General features: G+C 36.5%; 1 protein-coding gene across 1 annotated transcript in view; it reads left to right on the plus strand.

Annotated features, from left to right (window-relative positions):
• Positions 1 to 18,481, plus strand: part of LOC150091114 (propionyl-CoA carboxylase alpha chain, mitochondrial-like) — a 1,103,107-nt gene that overhangs the window by 585,137 nt on the left and 499,489 nt on the right. The gene's annotated exons all lie outside the window — the stretch shown is intronic.

Below are 18,481 nucleotides of genomic sequence, written 5' to 3' on the forward strand. Positions count from 1 at the left end.
TTATACAAGGGAATAATCACCTCCTTATCCCTGCTAGAAAAATTCCTGTATATCTTTGATAAGACACCATGAGCTACTCTTGCAGCCCATCTACACTGTTCAGAGAACTTCATATCTGCCTGCACAATTACCCCCAAGTCCTTTTCATTCTCTACCACTGTCAGTGTAATACCACAGATACGTTGCTCTGGGGTTGCTGTTTCCCAAATATAGCATACTGTGTAGCCTACATACATATCTTCATAAGGTCCAAAGCTATCTACATGAAAGGGTCTTCAGACCCTTTCAAGAATCTCAGTTTGTCTCTATACTCTAACACTACTCCATGTTCAGTGTTACAATTGTTTTGTTCAGTGCCATTATGATCTATCTATACAAGCAAATATTTGATAAATTGTTGTTGGGACACAATAGGCCATCCTTGCCCCCTGTCTACTTTGCTCAGTGAACTTTATACCTGACCATATAACTCCCAAATACCTCTTCTTCCTCTACTATTTTTAATTGAATCCCACCAAATGTATAGATTTGCTGTTCCTCAATTGTAAGATGTTGCTTTTTAGTATTAGAATGCAAATGATGAAAGAAATCATGGTGGACAGGTGATGTAGGAATTCTTGTTTAAAAAAAAATTCCCACATCGTCTGTCCATCCCCTCCAATTATTTGTCTAGTTCTTCCTTGAATTTATTCAAACTACCCATTTCCACTATGACGGATAAGTCTGTTTCAACAGTCAACCACTCACTGGCTGAAGGGAAACTTCCACACATCTATCCAGTAACTATCCTTCTGCAGTTTGCATTTATGCCCCTGCATTATCAAGTCTTATCAAGCCATTCTTGATAAGACCACCCTTTTGTTCCTCTTCACCAATCTCATTACCCTTCTTTGCATCAGTTGTTAATGAGACACAATTCTGTTGGACCATGTTGCAAAAATGTAAATATATCTGCAGTAGACTAATTAATCTATTTGCATGCTTGTGTAAGTGTGTGTTGACTGAAGAGATCATTATATTCATAAGTAATTATATAACAATACAGAATAAAATTTAAAAAAATATACCTGATTTGTTTTCTTAATAGCTTTCACTGAAGTATCTGTTTCTGTTATCAAATAAATAAATAAAAAAAATAATTAGGAGTTGTTACTTTTCTGCATGCTCTTCTAGTGTTCTTGATCATCAACACAGTTCAGGATTTTTATTCAGTTCCAGTTTCTCTATGGTAGGGCTGGAAAGTGGCTAACCTCAGTTGGCTTGATTCCAAATTGAGTCAGGTGTCGCACATAGAAATAAAAATATAATTTAATTTTATGGAGAACACTGATACCCTTAATTATTTGCTAAATTTTGTTTTTCAGTTTATTTCAAAATTCAATATATTAATGTGTTTTTTAGAAAGCTGCAGGATTATGATATGATTTGTCATCTCTCTCTCTCTCTCTCTCTCTCTCTCTCTCTCTCTCTCTCTCTCTCTCTCTTTCCCTCTCTCTCTGTGTGCTTCATATGCTCTGTAACTTTTTCATTTCATGTTTCCTATAAAAAGCATTCTCATTGCAAATACATGTATTTGTCACTTTCACAAGTTCCCAGATCTGCAATATTGTTTATACCTCAAATTATTTTTTACCAGAGTTTAGCCTCTTAACAAAATTAAGTCAGCTGTCTTTGTCCTTGAATTTTCAAATGTTGAAATGCTCCTGCCTTGTTAGCCATTATGGCCTGTGTCACTGCCAGTAATAAAATGAAATCACCAGAACACTATGAATCTACACTATCCCCAACCAAAAACTCACTACACCTAACCTCCTTTGATCCAACAATTCATCCACTTTAAAAATACCCAGAAACCTTTATTTATTGAACCATTTGAAGAGAACAAAATCCTGGAGCCACACAGCCAGTGTCCACCAAGAGAGTCTAGTAAAGACAGGGAAAGCAGAACCCAATATTCTTTAAAGATGGCTGCTGCACTCTGGTAAGCAATATATGTAGTTTTAAACTTTGCACACTGTGAAGCATGCCAAAATTGAAATAAACCTGATAGTGGAAATAACTAATAGTATCAAATACAGTCATCCCTCAATTTGTGCAGTTTCTTATGGCGCGATTTTTACAGGAATTCACAGTAAGAGTTGGAGTTAGAAAATGGCATTCACGTTGCGAAAATTAAAAATTTGGTTACCTGCTCCACATCATTGGCTGCAAAAAGCACTACAAAAGCAAGAAATCCTGTCATAGTGAAAGCTGAAAAATTACTCTCTTTCTGAAAAGAGGATCATAATCAAAATAAAATACCACTTAGTTTTGATGATCGAAGCAGAGCTGTGCAAATTTTTAATTGCTTGCAAGAAGAAGCCTGTCCATCCAATGCAGATGTATTTCGGGCCAGGAAGAGTTGGCTTGAAAATTTAAAAAAATGCCAAAATCTAAAATTAATTGATGAAGCAGTCAGGCTGATCCAGAAGCTGCTTCCTTGTATCTGAAAACTTTAAAGGATATTATTGAGATCGAGGGCTATCTAACAACCCAGTGTTTAATGCTGATGAGACCAACTTATTTTCGAAGCTTATGCCAAGCTGGATATTCATTTCAAAAGAGGAGAGAACCTCCCTAGGTTTCAAAGTTTCAAAAGATAGGTTAACACTTTTGTCACTTGGCAATGCAGAGAGTGACTTTAAAGTGCAAACCGCTTCTAATTTATACAGCAGAAAATTCTCGTGCTTTTAAAGGAATATCAAAAATCACCTTACCAGTTCATTGGAAATTGAGCAAAAAAGCATGAATATTAGCTAAAATCTTCGAGGATTGGTTTTTTAAATTCCTTTTGCATTGAAGCAGAAAAAAATATTGGCTGAAGAAAAATGTACCTTTCAAAATCTTAATTATTCTTGACAATACACCAATAGACCAAGTGGCATTCAGGTCACGGAAGAGGACAGTCAGTGGGTGGATTTTTGACTGCTGTAAAGGGATAAGTATTTTTAAATTTTTACCATATTCTTCGTTAATTAACATAATACATTGTGTTTTACATAGATATTAAATAGGTTTAGTAGCATTCATTAGCTTCTTATTTTAAATTTAACAAGCGAGTTTTGCAAGTTACGACTCCCGGTGTTCGTGCCAATATTGTTGAACTAGCCGCCATATTATAGTCAATAAGAAATAGCTTAACGTATATATATCTCGAACTGATAGCGTAAGGTATAAAGTAAAACTAGATAGCATAATGCAAAGCACTGTATTAGGAATCTGTTAACTTATTATAGTATTGTCAATTAATCAAAATTAATATTTATCTTATTAAAATCATTGTTAATTAAATTGTATTTTAATGGAAATCATGACCCAGACTAGAGCTGCGAAGCAAAGATCACAGACTAGCGAGAGTGCTGTGACTCGGGGGAGAAACGAAGGGAACCATTCTCCAATGCATCACAGTCTCAAAAAATGAGCGAAATGTGAAATGTTTGCCAACCTTTCTAAAACAGACATGATCTAACCAAGGAGGATGCCTTTGAGTGCATACTAGGTGTCTAGATTGTCAAGAAATTAGGCGGCAACTCAGCGTTCTGATGGGCATCTATGAGAGCTTGAGGTGTAGGATAGATGCCCTCGAAGAAATTGATATGTGGGTCCCATCAAGCTCTCAGCTGCCCACCCTCAACGACAGAGCTCACTTCTGTGCATCAAGCAAAACTGAGGCAATCTCCAAGGCAGAATGCACTGGTCACAAAGAAACCAGTTATTGTTGGTGATTCTGTTGTCAGGGAGACGTGAAATACTCTACGCAAGAAGGATAAGTGGAACAGGACCAAGGTATGTCAGGCAGTGGCAAAAGTTGATGACATTGTAGAGCAGATATCATCTTTTAAGGGCACAAAAGGTGATGTTGTTGTACACATTGGAACCAATGACATTAGGAGTAAGAGATCTGCAGGTTAACTCAACAAGTACAGGTCAATGTTGAAAAAAAGTCGTGAGTTAGGGTTGAATGTGAAAGTGTCTGCAATTTTGCCCAGACATGATAGGAGGGAGTATATGATAAGAGCCTTGTTTGATCAATTCGGCCCTGGAGAGATTATGCAAGGCTCAAGGGGTAGAATTTTTTTTTAACCTAGTTTGTGCTTGTTGATAGGAGAGACTGCTTCTACAGGGATGAGGTACACTTAAATAGAAATGGTGCAAGAATATTTGCTGATGGTATCGATGCAGTGTTAGATGAGTCGAAAAACTGCTAGCTTGGGGAATACACAGACGAAAAGGTTAACAGTGGCAGCAGGCAGAGGAAAAGCGATTCTTGCATTGCTTATATTAGAATGAGCAGCAGCAGCCTGAAAAGCAAGGTGATAGAGATTTCCAGCACTGCTGGGAGTCTTAGTGGAACAATGGGTTATTAGGGTAACTAAAAGTAGGAATTGATGCATGTACACAAATGCTAGGAGTATAGTTCATAAATTTGATGAGCTTAAAGTGCTATCCAAGACATCAAAGGCAGATAATATTGGGATATTAGAGACATTGTGTCACACAGATATAAGCAGTGTAGAATTGGAATTTGGGGAGTACAATCTGTACAAGAAGGATTAGACAGGACAGGAAGGGAGGAGGAGGGGGTTAAGAAACACACAAAATCTAAGGAAGTGCATCCAATCGATGTTGGTGGACAGTGCAGTGTTGAGTCTGTTTAGTGTGAAATAAGTACTGGCAAAATGAGAGTAGGTGTGTGTTATAGGCCTAATGAATCTGATGAGTATAATGAGCAATTGTGCAAGAAATAGTGGGCCAGTAAATCAGTAAATACCAACATTGAATTCTAAATGGGAAGCCTTTAAAGCTTAATTTTGGAGGCTACTAGACTTTTTCATTCAAACTAAGAAATACTGTTCAATGTTTAGGCCTAAATAGATGTCAGATGAATTATTGAGACTCATGACAGAGAAGAAGAAGAATCTGTGGGGGGGAGGTGCATATAAAGTATCAGGTGACACAGAAGCCTATGGCAGGTACAAACTAGTCTGTAATCAAGTCACATAGCAGGTTAGGCAGGCCAAGGCATATTACTAGAAATCTTTGGTAAAGGATGCAAATTAAAACAGCAAAGAGTTTTTTACTTATGTAAACTGTAGAAGGAAAGGGATGAATCAGATTGAATCACTTAACATAGGTGGTGTAAATGTCGTTTCAACAACAACATTTACACCGCCAATCTGGTTTTATCGATTTTAATTTAGTATATTTTAATGTATTTTATTGTTCTTAACCCAGTATATTTTAATGTATATTTTATATGTATATTTCATATATTTTAGTTGTAAAGTTAAATATAATTTATTGTAAATACAGACAAATATAATTTATTATAAATACATAGTTACCAAGATTCCAGTTTTCGTTTTCTTTGTGTTTTATTTCTACATAAGGTTGGTGAAAAACATTTAAAACTACAATATGAACATACCCAACCTCAGAGGCCTGTTTGAAGAATTAACATAGATGGGTTGACTATTGATGATCATGCTCAGGTAGCTGATAAACTGAATGAGTATTTTGCATCTACATTCACACATGAGGAGTCATTCAATGAGGGGAGTGCCAGACGTTTATCAAACGCTAACAGGAAGCTAAGTGATTTTGTTATAATTGAGAGCAAAGTGTAGGAGAAATTGCTGAAGTTAAACATAAGGAAGGTACCTGGGGTTGACGGAATCTATCCAGTTGTAAGGAGGCAGCAAAGAAGTAAGAAAATCCTTAGCCATAATTATGAGAGCCTCCTTGGACTCAAGGTAGGACCCCGTGGACTGGAGGTGTGCAGTCATCATCATCATCCATTTTAAATCCACTGCAGGATGAAGGCCTCTCCAGCAACTTTCCAGTTCCTTCTGTTTTGAGCACTGGCCATCCATTTTCTACCCAAAAACTCACGAATTTCATCTATCCATCTCTGCCTTTGTCTTCCAGGTTTTCTTCTAGCTCCTCTTGGGTACCATTCTATTATTTTCTTAGTCCATCTGTCATCATATCTTCGAGCTATGTGTCCTGCCCAAGACCATTTTAGTTCTTTAGTTTTGATAACAATGTCCTTTACTTGAGTTTGCTGCCTAATCCATTCATTTTTCTTGTTATCTAACAGTCTGATTCCCAATATAATTCATTCCATTCTTCGCTGTGTAGTTCTCAGCTTCTCTTCCATTCTTTTGGTGAGTGCCCAAGTTTCACTTCCATAAGTCATGGTGGGCAGTATGCATTGGTTCATTATTTTACGTTTCAGACAAACTGGGATATTGCTCTTCAGTATGTGACTATATTTCCTGAATGCTATCCATCCAAAATTTATTCTTCTCTTGACTTCCAGCCATTTATTATTATTACAGCTAATAACTTGTCCCAGATAAGTACATGACTCCACCTTTTCAGTTACCGGTCCTTCAATCATTATATCCCTTTCTATGGCATACTTGTTCATCAGTACTTTTGTTTTAGCCATATTCATCTTTAGTCCAAAATCCTTACTAACTGTGCATAACTGATTAAGATTTTCCTCTAATTCTTTGGGATTGTGGCTTATGACCACAATGTCATCTGCAAATCGTAAATGGTTTAGGTACTCTCCGTTCGCATTGACTCCTTTCTGCGACCAGTCTAATCTTCTGAAAGCTTCCTCAAGGGCAGCAGTAAACAGCTTTGGAGATATTTTGTCTCCTTGTCGAACTCCTTTCTCGATTTTAAATTTCCTACTGTTTTTGTCTAGTCTAATAAAGGAGGTAGCACTCTCATATATTTTCTTCAAAATCATAATATATGGGGTATCTATGCCTTGTCTTTTCAGTGCCCGAAACATTGCTTTATGCTGTATGGAGTCAAATGCCTTTTCATAATCCACAAATGCCAGGCATAATGGTGTTTTATATTCATTTGATTTCTCCATTAGCTGTGATATTACGTGAAGGTGATCCATAGTTGAGAATCCTGTCCTAAAGCCAGCTTGCTCTTTCGGGTTAATTCTCATCAAGTATTCTTTCTAATCTGTTAGTAATGACCCTTGTGAACAACTTGTAGATGTGGGATAACAAGCTAATTGGTCTATAATTTCCAATTTCTGATTTATCTCCTGAGGTATGCAAATGTATCACCAATTGACAAGGGGGTTCACCAATTGACAAGGGGGTTCAAAAGGTGACACATGTAACTATAGACCTGTTAGTTTAACTTGTGTTCCGGGGAAAATAATGAAATCACTGGTTAAAGAAGAATTGCAGGATCATCTAGAGAAGAGTACAGTAATAGTCAAAACACAGCATGGGTTTGTTAAAGGGAGGGCTTGTTGGACCGATTTGATTGGATACTATGATGTGGTCACAAAGGAACTGAATGCCAAAAATAATTTTGATATCATATTCGTGGATTTCAGGAAAGCTTTTGATACTGTTGATATGGAAGACTGCTATACAAATTGGAGTGGTATGGCATTAAGGGTAAGTTGCTACAATGTATAAAGGGATGGGTGAGTGGGAGCGATAGAGAGTGGTAATCAATGAACATTGCTCTTCGTGAACAAGTGTTGTTAGCGGAGGTGCCCATTTTGTTTATTTATCAGTGATATTGATTAAGGTATATTAGGTGTAATGTCCAAGTTTGCAGACGATAGAAAGTTTGGCCGGGTTCTTAATGACAGTAAAGACAGTATTCTACTTCAACTGGATCTAGATAAGTTGGGAAAATGGTCTGAGAAGTGGTAACTGAAGTTTATCATTGACAAATGCAAAGTACTGCATATGGGTAGCGATAACCGAAGAGAAACATACCAATTCTGTGGTGCTACACTCAGGGAAGTGGAAAGTGAAAAAAAAAAACCTGGGGGTAATTGTGCAGTCAAATATGAAGTTCACCGAGCAGTGCAGGCGGGCTGCCCGGGCAGGTCATGCAGTCTTGTTAATGATATATAGGAATTTTGCTAGCATGGATATGGAAGTGATAATCCCGTTATACCTCATTTTAGGAAGGATGTAGAGTTGCTAGAAAGAGTACAAAGAAGGGCAACAAGGTTAGTGAGGGTAACAAAGGGGCGCTCTTACCAAGAAAGGCTTAAGTTCTGCAAATTGCAGTGCATGGAGTAGGCATCTGCAAGGTGATCTGATTGAGGTGTATAAGGCCTTGAATGGGTTTATCAAGCTGAATGCTGATGAGATTCTTCCTCTTGCTCACACTAAGAACCTGAGGGGACACAGTTTCAGTTTGGTGAAAGATAGTTCTAGAATAGATGTGTGGAAATTTGCCTTTAGCCAACGGATAGTTGATTGGAGGAACAGGCTTCCATCTTTTGTTATAGAAGCTAATAGCCTAAATAAATTTAAGGCTGAGCTGGACAGGAATTTGGAACAAATGGAGGTGTGAAATGGGAGTTTTTTTTTTTTTTTTTTTTCTTGGCTGATGCTGCATAAGCTTGCTTTCTTGCATCATATGCCTCTACTAATGCTAATGTCATCCTGCACAAATATGTGATCGGCACCCAAATGTGGAAGTTACCTTTCTTCCAGTGAATACAACTTTGTTAGTTGGACCAATGGATCAAGGTATTATAGCCACCTTTAAACTATTACCTCAGATCTTTTTCAGTTAGTAAAAGCTACTAATGGAATAAACCCTCCTTTAATCCGTGATTGTTAGCAGAATTGTAAAAAAATAGTAAGTTCGCCTGGGCTGAACTTAAGAACTCAACAAGAAAAGAAGCCCTGAAAAAGTTGTGATCGGAATTCCAGTGATGGTGATGTCAGACTTCGAAGAATTATTAGTGGAGAGAGATTTGAAGACTTGCAACCAGCAGATATTACAGAAGTCTTTAAAAAGCTCAGAGAGAACAATTATTAGTGGATAATATTTTATTGCAATGGAAGAATATAACAAAAATGACGAAACAAATAAAAACAAGGAAGATACAGAAATAGCAAGACAAAAAAGTTGAAAAGACAGTTGGATTTGTTTGTATTATTTTGTAAATGAAAACAATTGTAAAATGTTGTAAAAAAATATTTGTTGCAAATAAAGGCAATTTTTTTTTTTAAATTTAAGTTTTTTGTGTGCAGGAACAGAACCTTATTATTTCTTATAAACTACATTTCAGATTGCACATATTTGTACGGTGCAATCCTGTTGCTTTCCTGGAATGTATCCCCCACACAAATTACCATTGGCATTAGCTTTAATTGAGGCATATGATGCAAGAAAACAAGCTTATACAGCATCAGCCAGAAAAAAAAAAAAAAAAAAAAACTTCACATTTCACCCATCCAGTCTCTCCAAAGTTTGTCTAGTTCAGCCTTAAATTTACTTAAGCTGTCAACTTCCACATCAACAGATGGAAATCTGTTCCAGCAATCAACTACCCATTGGCTAAAGGCAAACTTCCGCACATCTATTCTACAACCGTTTTTCCTCAATTTGAATTTATGCCTCATCAGGTTCTTAATCTGAGCAAGCGGATGTATCGCGTCAGCATTGAGCCTGCTCAAACCATTCAAGACTTTATACACCTCAATCAGATCATCTCGCAGGTGCCTAGTCTCCAAACACTGCATAACTTAAGCCTTTCTTCGTAAAAACAACCCTTTGTTCCATTCACTAATCTTGTTGCTCTTCACTGTACTCATTCCAACAGCTCTACATCCTTCTTAAAATGAGGTTTCCACACCTGTATACAGTAAGTTGTGGCCTGACCATTTCCTTATACAAGAGAATAATCACCTCCTTATCCCTGCTAGAAAAATTCCTGTATATCATTGACAAGACACCATAAGATACTCTTGCAGACCGTCTGCACTGCTCAGAAAACTTCATATCTGCCTGCACAATTACCCCTAGGTCCTTTTCATTCTCTGCCACTGTCTGTGTTACTCTTGGGTTACTGCTACCCATATGGAGTGCTTTGCATTTGTCAATGTTACATTTCAGTTGCCACTTCTCAGCCCATCTGCCTAAATTTTTTAGATCCTGTTGCAGTAGCATAATATCTTTACTATCATTAACAATCCTGCCAACCTTTGTATTATCTGCAAACTTGGACATTAAGCCTGATACACCTTCATCACTATCATTGATAAATGCAGAAAACAATGTGCCCAGTACCGAACCATGGGGGACTCCACTAATAACATTAGTCCACGTAGAGCAGTGTCCATTTATTACCACTTGTCTGCTGTCTCCATTCAACCATCCCCCTATCCATTGCAGTAACTTGCCCTTAATGCCATGCCACTCCAATTTGTACATAAGTTTTCCATGTGCAGTAGTATCAAAAGCTTTACTGAAATCCGCGTATATGATATCAAAATTATTTTTGCTCCCAGTTCCTTTTTGACCACATCGTAGTCCAGTTAAATTGGTCAGACAATACTTCCCCTTAACAAACACATGCTGTGTCTGAATTATTACTGCTGTCTTGTCTAGGTTATCATGTATCACCTCTTTAACCACTGACTCCATTATTTTCTCAGGAACAGAAGTTAAGCTAACAGATCTGTAATTATTTGTGTCACCCGTTGAATCCCCTTTGTGAATTGGGGACACATTTGCAGTCCATGGGGATCTCCCCTGGCTCTAAAGATGCTCTTAGGAGAGTATCCTTAGATTGCTTACTTATCTTGCTGCCTCCTTCATTATAACTGTATTGATTCCATCTGCACCAGGTGTGTTTTTTATGTTTAATTTGAGCATGAGCAATTTCTCCTCCACTTTGCTCTCAGTTTTCACAAAATCACTTAGCTCCCTGATAGTTTGATAAACTTCTGGCATTCACCTCCTTGAATAACTCCTCATGTGTGAATGTAGATGCAAAATACTCATTCAGTTTATCAGCTACTTGAGCAGGATCATCAGCAATCGAGCCATTTATTTATGTTAAATGAACCAATCTGATATATCCCCTTTCTTCTAGAGTTTACATAAGTAAATAACTCTTTGCTGTTTTTCTTTGCGTCCTTTGCCAAAGATTTCTCATAATCTGCCTTCGCCTGTCTAACCTCCTTTGTGACTTGATTACAGATTAGCTTATATCTACCATCTGCTTCTGTGTCGCCTGATAATTTATGTGCATCCCATGCATTTTTCTTCTCTGCCACGAGCCTCATTTAATTCGTCCGACATCCATAACGTTTTTTTAATATTTTAAAAATATTTGCATACGTAATAAAGAAGATATATATGTATTTGTTTGAAAACTCATGCACTTAATGGTCTTTTAAACAGGAAAACTATGTACAGGAACTCCCCAACTTTCGTAATATTCGACATACAGAAATTCAAGATTACATAAGTTTTTCCGGCCATTGCAAAAATCATGGAAACTTATTTTGCGTCCCGTAGGAATTAATGTAGGTATCATGAAAATATCGCAATATGAATCCAATAGCACATTGGTTTTTTTTGGGTACTTCGTTCTAAGACCTTGGAAGTTGAAATTTTTGTTATATTTGTTATATGACTAAGCTATTTATCTCTCTAAAAGTTCTTTATTATAATGGAAATTGCACCACACTTTCATTGTTATGTTCCATTATAAGAATCAATTTTGTGATATTTTTCTAAAACACATTTCTGGGAGTCACTACCAAAAAACAATAAAAACAATTTGCACTTTCCAATTTACTGGGCTGTTCTGTTAGTGCATCTATTTATAAATGGGTAGTAAACTCAATCTTATTAAATTTGCAATAATCCCGATAATCGGAATTGTGTTTGTTTTTACTTTATTATGGTGAAATAAGTTTTACTTTATTATGGTGTAATAGCTGTGTTTAATAAGTGCAAGTGCTGGCATTGCTCTGAAATGAAACAAAATTACTTTAGAAATGAAGATGATTAATTAAGAAGTATGAAGCAGGGCAACTTTGTTATCTATTGCATGGAACGATGTCTCACTGCTTCAACAATGAATATTATTTTAATGGAAAGTGCACGTATAAAAGAACATATTAAAGGATCAACACATTTAAGATCAACAGTGATCACCAAAGAGCGTTCAGGTGCTATTTTGAAGATGGAAAAGCTATTGATAATATTGATGGAAAATCAGATTCAGAAGCAAGCGCCCCTGAGTCCAATGGCCATTCAAGCAAAAGCAAGAAGTATTTATGAAGATATTAAGAATAACTACACTGAACCCCAAGCCAAGTTCGTCACAAGCAACGGGTAGTTTAATAGGTGTGTTTAATAGGGTAGTTTAATAGCATCGTGCCTGTTTCCAAAACTCTAAAGTATGCAGTGAAGTCGCCAGTGCCAATTCTGCAGCTGCAGAGAAATTTTGTGATGTGTTGGGAAAAACCCCCGTCTAAATCTCCACAGCCCTCAACTTCTGCAGCGGCATGCTTATCAGCTGGAGAGTTAATTCTGGCAATGATGCTCAAAAGGTAAAACTTGCTGACGTTATGCCTGTCTCCTCTGTCTTTTTGTAATTTTATAATTTTGAAATTTTTGTAATTTTGTGCACTTTTATAATTTTTCCTGTGCATGAGATAAAAAAATTGAATAATTCTATATACATGTTCGTCGAACTTTTCTTTTTTGCTTCTGTCAACTTTGGCACACATTGCTATGAGTGCAGAATTTCCCTAAATGCTTATTTAGGGAAATTCTGACTTACGCAGCGTTCTGTGTAATGCAACCCTTATGTTAATCGTGGAGTGGCTGTTTGGAAAAATGGAAGGGACTAATAGATTGATTTATGTCTAAAATGGTTTTTTTTTTGTTTTTTTTTTTGAAATTTTTCAGCAGAACTAATATTTGTTTTTTTTTTTTTAATGAAAGGTAGAAAGCACATTAGCAAATTTTAAAATTTTTAATTTTTATTAAAACCTTAAAAATTACATAAAGTAAATATTATAATCAATTAAGAAAAGGTGAGATTTCAGTATTGTTTAAGCAGAATTCAATAAAACATCCATCATGTGACCTGTCACTGTTTTTTGCTATACAGTGGACACACGCTTTATGATATTAATCTGTTCCAGAGACTCTATCGTATTGTGAAAATATTGTAATGGGAACCCTATAACATATTGTTTTTTGGTAATTCTTTCCAAGGCAGTTGCAATTTTCGATATACAATAGAGCGTCAGTTGTCTGGAATAATTAACTTCAGGCCTCTTCCAGATAGCAAAATTTCCCGGTTGATTGAACGTAAAGTACAATTAAATAAATTCTGTTATATTTCTATACATTAAAATAATTTTCCTCCCAATGATATTTATTCAGCCAATGGGAGAAGAAAGACGGGGTTAAGTGATAATAAGTAACAGAAGCTTGTTTTACTGTGGTAAAACAATCCTATCTTTAAGCATAACCTTCTCTTTAACCATATAGTCTAACACGACCACATGGCACCATTCTTTTCTTTAAATAAACTAAATGCAACAAGGCATAATATTTTAAGATTCTATATCTATAATATCTGTGTAGATATTTTCTCTTAAAGAAAAATATAACGTAGTATGAAAGGCACCCACCGATGAAAAGCCACCTAGGTTTGAAATGGTCCGTCTGGGTGGTGGCGCCCACCGAGGATAAATAACAATAGTCTTCTCTATTAGTGAAGTGCTGCTTATTCAGGGTAGTGCAATAATTGGTAACTCATTGTGAAGGATGAGCACAATATGAGATACAGATGAAATGATGCCTTTTTCACACTACAATTGTAGTTTTTCTTTAAGATTTGTCTATCTACACCGATATTATTTAGATATAGTAACGTATTTATGTATTGTATTCTTATTTGAGGAAGAAACGTGCACACAGTGTCAAAAGCTCCTGTAAGTATTTTATTTTATTTTACCAATACAAGCGACCACAGAGAGCAGAGGATGAAACCTCCTTGTAATGTATTAAGATTAAAGAAAAAGACTAAATAGTGTGGAAAAAATTAATTTATTTAATTAAACAAACACATTTACATATGTTTGTATATTTGGATAGGTATTTTACTGCAAATTTTATGTGGAAAAAATTTTAAAGTAATTTTTTTTAAATAATGTTCGATCATTTGTTGTGACCTATTTTTTGCTGCTAAATCTCTCAAGTTCCTTAATAATATCAGTTAGATTATATTGCATTCTTTCTGATTTTCTGCCCATTTCAGTGCTTTTCCTTTCCATTGACATTTTACCTGAAAAAAAAATGAGAAAAATTCTAAATTACACAGTTTTGGGATGATATTATTCTTACCAAATCTGGACTAAAATAAACAATTATTGTGAAATGAAGACAAAAAATATGTATTCGAAAATTGGGTTCACAGAAGTGAATGACTAAACTTATCACTCATGGTTTCCAAGAAAACCCATCAGTCCTAATCCAACGTTTTACCAAATATACGACTAAAAAAACAGACAAAAATACGACAAACAAAAAAACTGGGTATATTCTTACCACGTGTACGCCATATCCAAAATTTTCATTACTTCATACAGCATGTCCCATCCACTTTTTCTTACTATTGAATACACCATGAATTGTCAAACTAATAGAGCAAGCTTATCTGCAAAAAGATCTAAACCTCCCAAGCACTTCCTAATTCATTTCAAAAATATACGTGGGCTCAATTCTAATCTCAACGATGTCCATTTCCACTTGCAGTCTGCCAAACCCCATGTACTTTTTCTGACAGCTCTTTGACTTCCTCTCTTTGCAACTTGACTTTCTCCAGTCCAACTTTCCTAATAGTGAGGTAATTTACCTTTGTGATTTTAATGTTCACAACTCCAGCTGGCTTCCGTTTTCTAGTCACACCAACCCAGCAGGTTGAGACGCTGAGGCTTTTGCAATTACTAATGACCTAGCACAGATTGTTAATTCACCTACAAGAATACCGGACAATCCTAATCATACAGCCAATAGGCTTGATGTTTTTCCCACAAACAACCCTTCTAAGTACACGGTCGAAGTGAGAGGTCCTTTAGGCACTTCAGATCACAACTTGGTGATTGTCTCTTCTCCAATGGAACCTTTATCTCATGGCTATTCCCAACCTCGTGTTGTTTGGCATTACAAGAATGCAAAATGGGATGACCTGCGAGACTTCTTTTCTTCTTTTCCTTGGTCGGATTACTGTTTCAAAACTTCTGATGTCAACGTTTGCTCAGATCGTGTCAGTGAAATTATTCTTGCAGGAATGGAATCCTTTACCCCACACTCCACTTTAAAATCTCGTCCTTTATCTAAACCTTGGTTTCCAATAAATGTGCTAAGGCTATTCAAGAGAAGAATGTTGTATATCGTAATTGACTTGTTTCTAATTCTTCAGTTTCATTTTCTGCCTACACCAAAGCTCGCAACAATTGCAAAGCAGTTATTAATCAGTCCAAACTAGAGTTTGAACAGGCTAAGAGTAGAAAACTTGCTTCTTTCCCTAATGGTAGCCGAGCATCCTGGTCCCTTGCCAAAGCTATTGGCCGCAACTTTTGCCCATCTCTGCTTCCACCTCTGTCCAAACCAGATGGTTCTGTTGTCACTTCAGCCAAGGATAAAGCTGACCTGCTACCATCCCATTTTTCTTCCAACTCATGTATTAATGATCTTGGTAAAACACCTCCCACCATTCCCAACACGCTCCATTCAATGCCTCCTGTTGTCTTCCGTCAAAAGGATATCAGAAGGATTTTGATGAATCTTGATGCTAAGAAAGCTCCAGGTCCTGATGGTATTTCTCCACTTGTTCTCAAAACCTGTGCTCCTGAACTTACTCCTATTCTTTGCCACCTTTTTTCACTTTCCTATTCCAAAGGTGTTTTTCCTTCTGCTTGGAAATTTGCTCATATCCAGCCAGTTCCTAAAAAGGGTGACAAATCCCTCCCATCCAATTATCATTCCATTGCAATTACTTCTACTCTTTCTAAAGTAATGGAGAAATCAATTAACCGCCAACTCTTAAACTACCTAGAAACCTTCCGTCTGATCAACGATCGCCATTATGGATTCCGTCAGTGTCGATCCACTGGTGATGTTCTGGCTTATGTTACCCATTTTTGGACTAATTCAATGGAAAGGTTCGGTGAAACACAAGTAGTTGCTCTTGACATCTCAAAGGCTTTTGATCGTGTTTGGCATAAAGGTCTTCTAAACAAGCTTCCATCTTATGGTTTGCCAACTGTTTTTAGTAATTGGTTATCCAATTTTCTCTCTGATCGCTCACTGAGGGTGATTGTAGATGGCTCTCTGTCTTCTAACTTCTCCACTAATCCAGGTGTCCCCCAAGGTTCAGTTCTTTCCCCCACTCTTTTCCTCATTGTATATTAATGACCTTCTTCCATTGACTGGAAATCCTATCCATAGTTTTGCCGATGATAGCACATTGCATTCCACTTTCCATTTTGAGAAACCTTGTCCTGCTCAATCAGCTTCAACTTCTCGAAAATCTGCTACCAATTCCTTAAATGCCGATCTTCAGGTATTTCTCCAGTGGGGCAAAGACAACTTAGTTGATTTCAACCCTTCTAAACTCAGTCTTGTCTTATATCTCGCAAAAAGGATTCTTCTGCTCCTATGCTTATCTTTAGTGACACTCCGATTTCTAGGCAAAATGATATATCTCTTTTGGGGATTACCCTGACTTCTAATCTGCCATGGAATATTGTTCCCACATCTGGGGTGGTGCCCCCAAAACCTCTCCAAGGCTTCTTGATTCCATTCAGAAGAGGGCAGTTATGTTAATTAATGATTCATCTCTAACAGAGTCTCTCCACTCGCTTTCTCATAGACGTACTGTTTCTGCTGCATGCCTCTTCTACAGATACTTCCATGGGCACTGTTCTTCTGAATTGGCTTCTATAATTCCTGCTCTCTCTCTTTCAAAACAGTCCGAACACGTGCCGCCACCAGCCAACATCGATTTACTGTCCAACTTCAAACCCACAGAACCAACTTTTCATCTACCTCATTTATTCATTCAACTGCCGTTTTCTGGAACGACCTTCCTTCATATGTATTTCCTGAAAATTACAATCTACAGAAGTTGAAGTCCAATGTCAACAAATATCTTCTTTCGTGTTCTCAACCTCCAACCCGAGCATGGTACTAAGTACTATAGGTTCTAATACCTCTCATGTTTGGGGTTCACATAAAAAAAAAAAAAAAAAAAGACAGAAATACTCTCATAGCATAATAAACATTTGTCTCAAATATTACCATTAAGAAAAAAAAGGAGAAAAATCAGCCTTTCAAATTATTCTGGATAACTGATTTCCAGATAACCGACATTCTACTGTATAACTAAGCTAATTAACACTCGAAAAGGTGATTTTTATAATGGAAATTATACATATTGATTAAAAAAATTTATTAAAACTAATATGTTCATAAAGCACAACACAAACGAATCACTTCAACTAAAGCCAAAAACAAAACACATGGCCAATACGTTTAGAAACACTGCTGTTTGCTGAGAGGAAGGACCACATGGTTCAGTCAGAGACATTTGTAAGCCCATCCCATCATCAAGTGAAATAAGTCAGCGCCAGTTAACATGATCACTGGTTAGTGGAATCAGCCGTTGTAATTTCAAAAAACCAATTCAAATCATTAAAATGCACTGCACTTCCATTGCTGTCATATGTTTGGTTAAAAGAATCAATTTTGAACGTGTTTGTGATAATTTTCTAAAGCACATTTTTGGAGGTCACCACCATAAAACAAAAACAATTTGCAGTTTCTGGTTTATTAGGCTTTTCTGTTAGTGCAATCTATTATAAAAGGGTAGTAAACTCAATCTTATTGCATTTGCGATAATACTGATAGCTGTAATTCTGTAAGTTTTTACATTACTATGGTGAAATGTGTTTCTCCCTCCATGAAATCTTCAATCGTATAAAAAGCATAAATAAATTTTCAGAGTCTTCTCTCCATTCCTATTTTTTAAGCTTCATGAACTTGTTACCCTGTATATCACTTGCCTCTATAGTGTTAGTTGAAATTTGTGAATGTCATGTTCTTTGTAATTGATTTCTTATCTTTTTTACTGTTTTAGATTGTACAATCCCCCCCCCCCAAATGTCAGCGAACAGAAATATAAACTAGTTAATACGTACATATTACAGTACGCATCAATTAAGCTATGCCTGTGGAAAACATTCTTCCAATTTTCTCCTATCATTTAATTTTGTTAATTGGTAATGTAATGAAGTGTAAATTTGGGATTTACTTTTATAGTCTGTGGATAATATTCCTCCTATTGTTGCTTAATAGAATCGCTCTTTAATAGATTTAAAATTCAATTCAAAAACATGATCACAATGACTGGCACTTACCACATATTGCATAGAATGGTATTTTATTATGGAGAGTCCATCGTAAAATGATTTGATTGTATGACAAACCAATCGTAAAGCGGGGGCCTACTATATTTTGGTTGCCACTGCTGCTGCTGTGTTAATAGAGTATTAATTGCATTTTTCCTCTCATGTTTGATGTTTGGTTTTTAGGAGCATTAGCAACT

This window comes from Mastigoproctus giganteus, chromosome 1, assembly GCF_048544385.1.
Source record: "Mastigoproctus giganteus isolate SK-2022 chromosome 1, ASM4854438v1, whole genome shotgun sequence".
NCBI classification, from domain to species: domain Eukaryota; kingdom Metazoa; phylum Arthropoda; class Arachnida; order Uropygi; family Thelyphonidae; genus Mastigoproctus; species Mastigoproctus giganteus.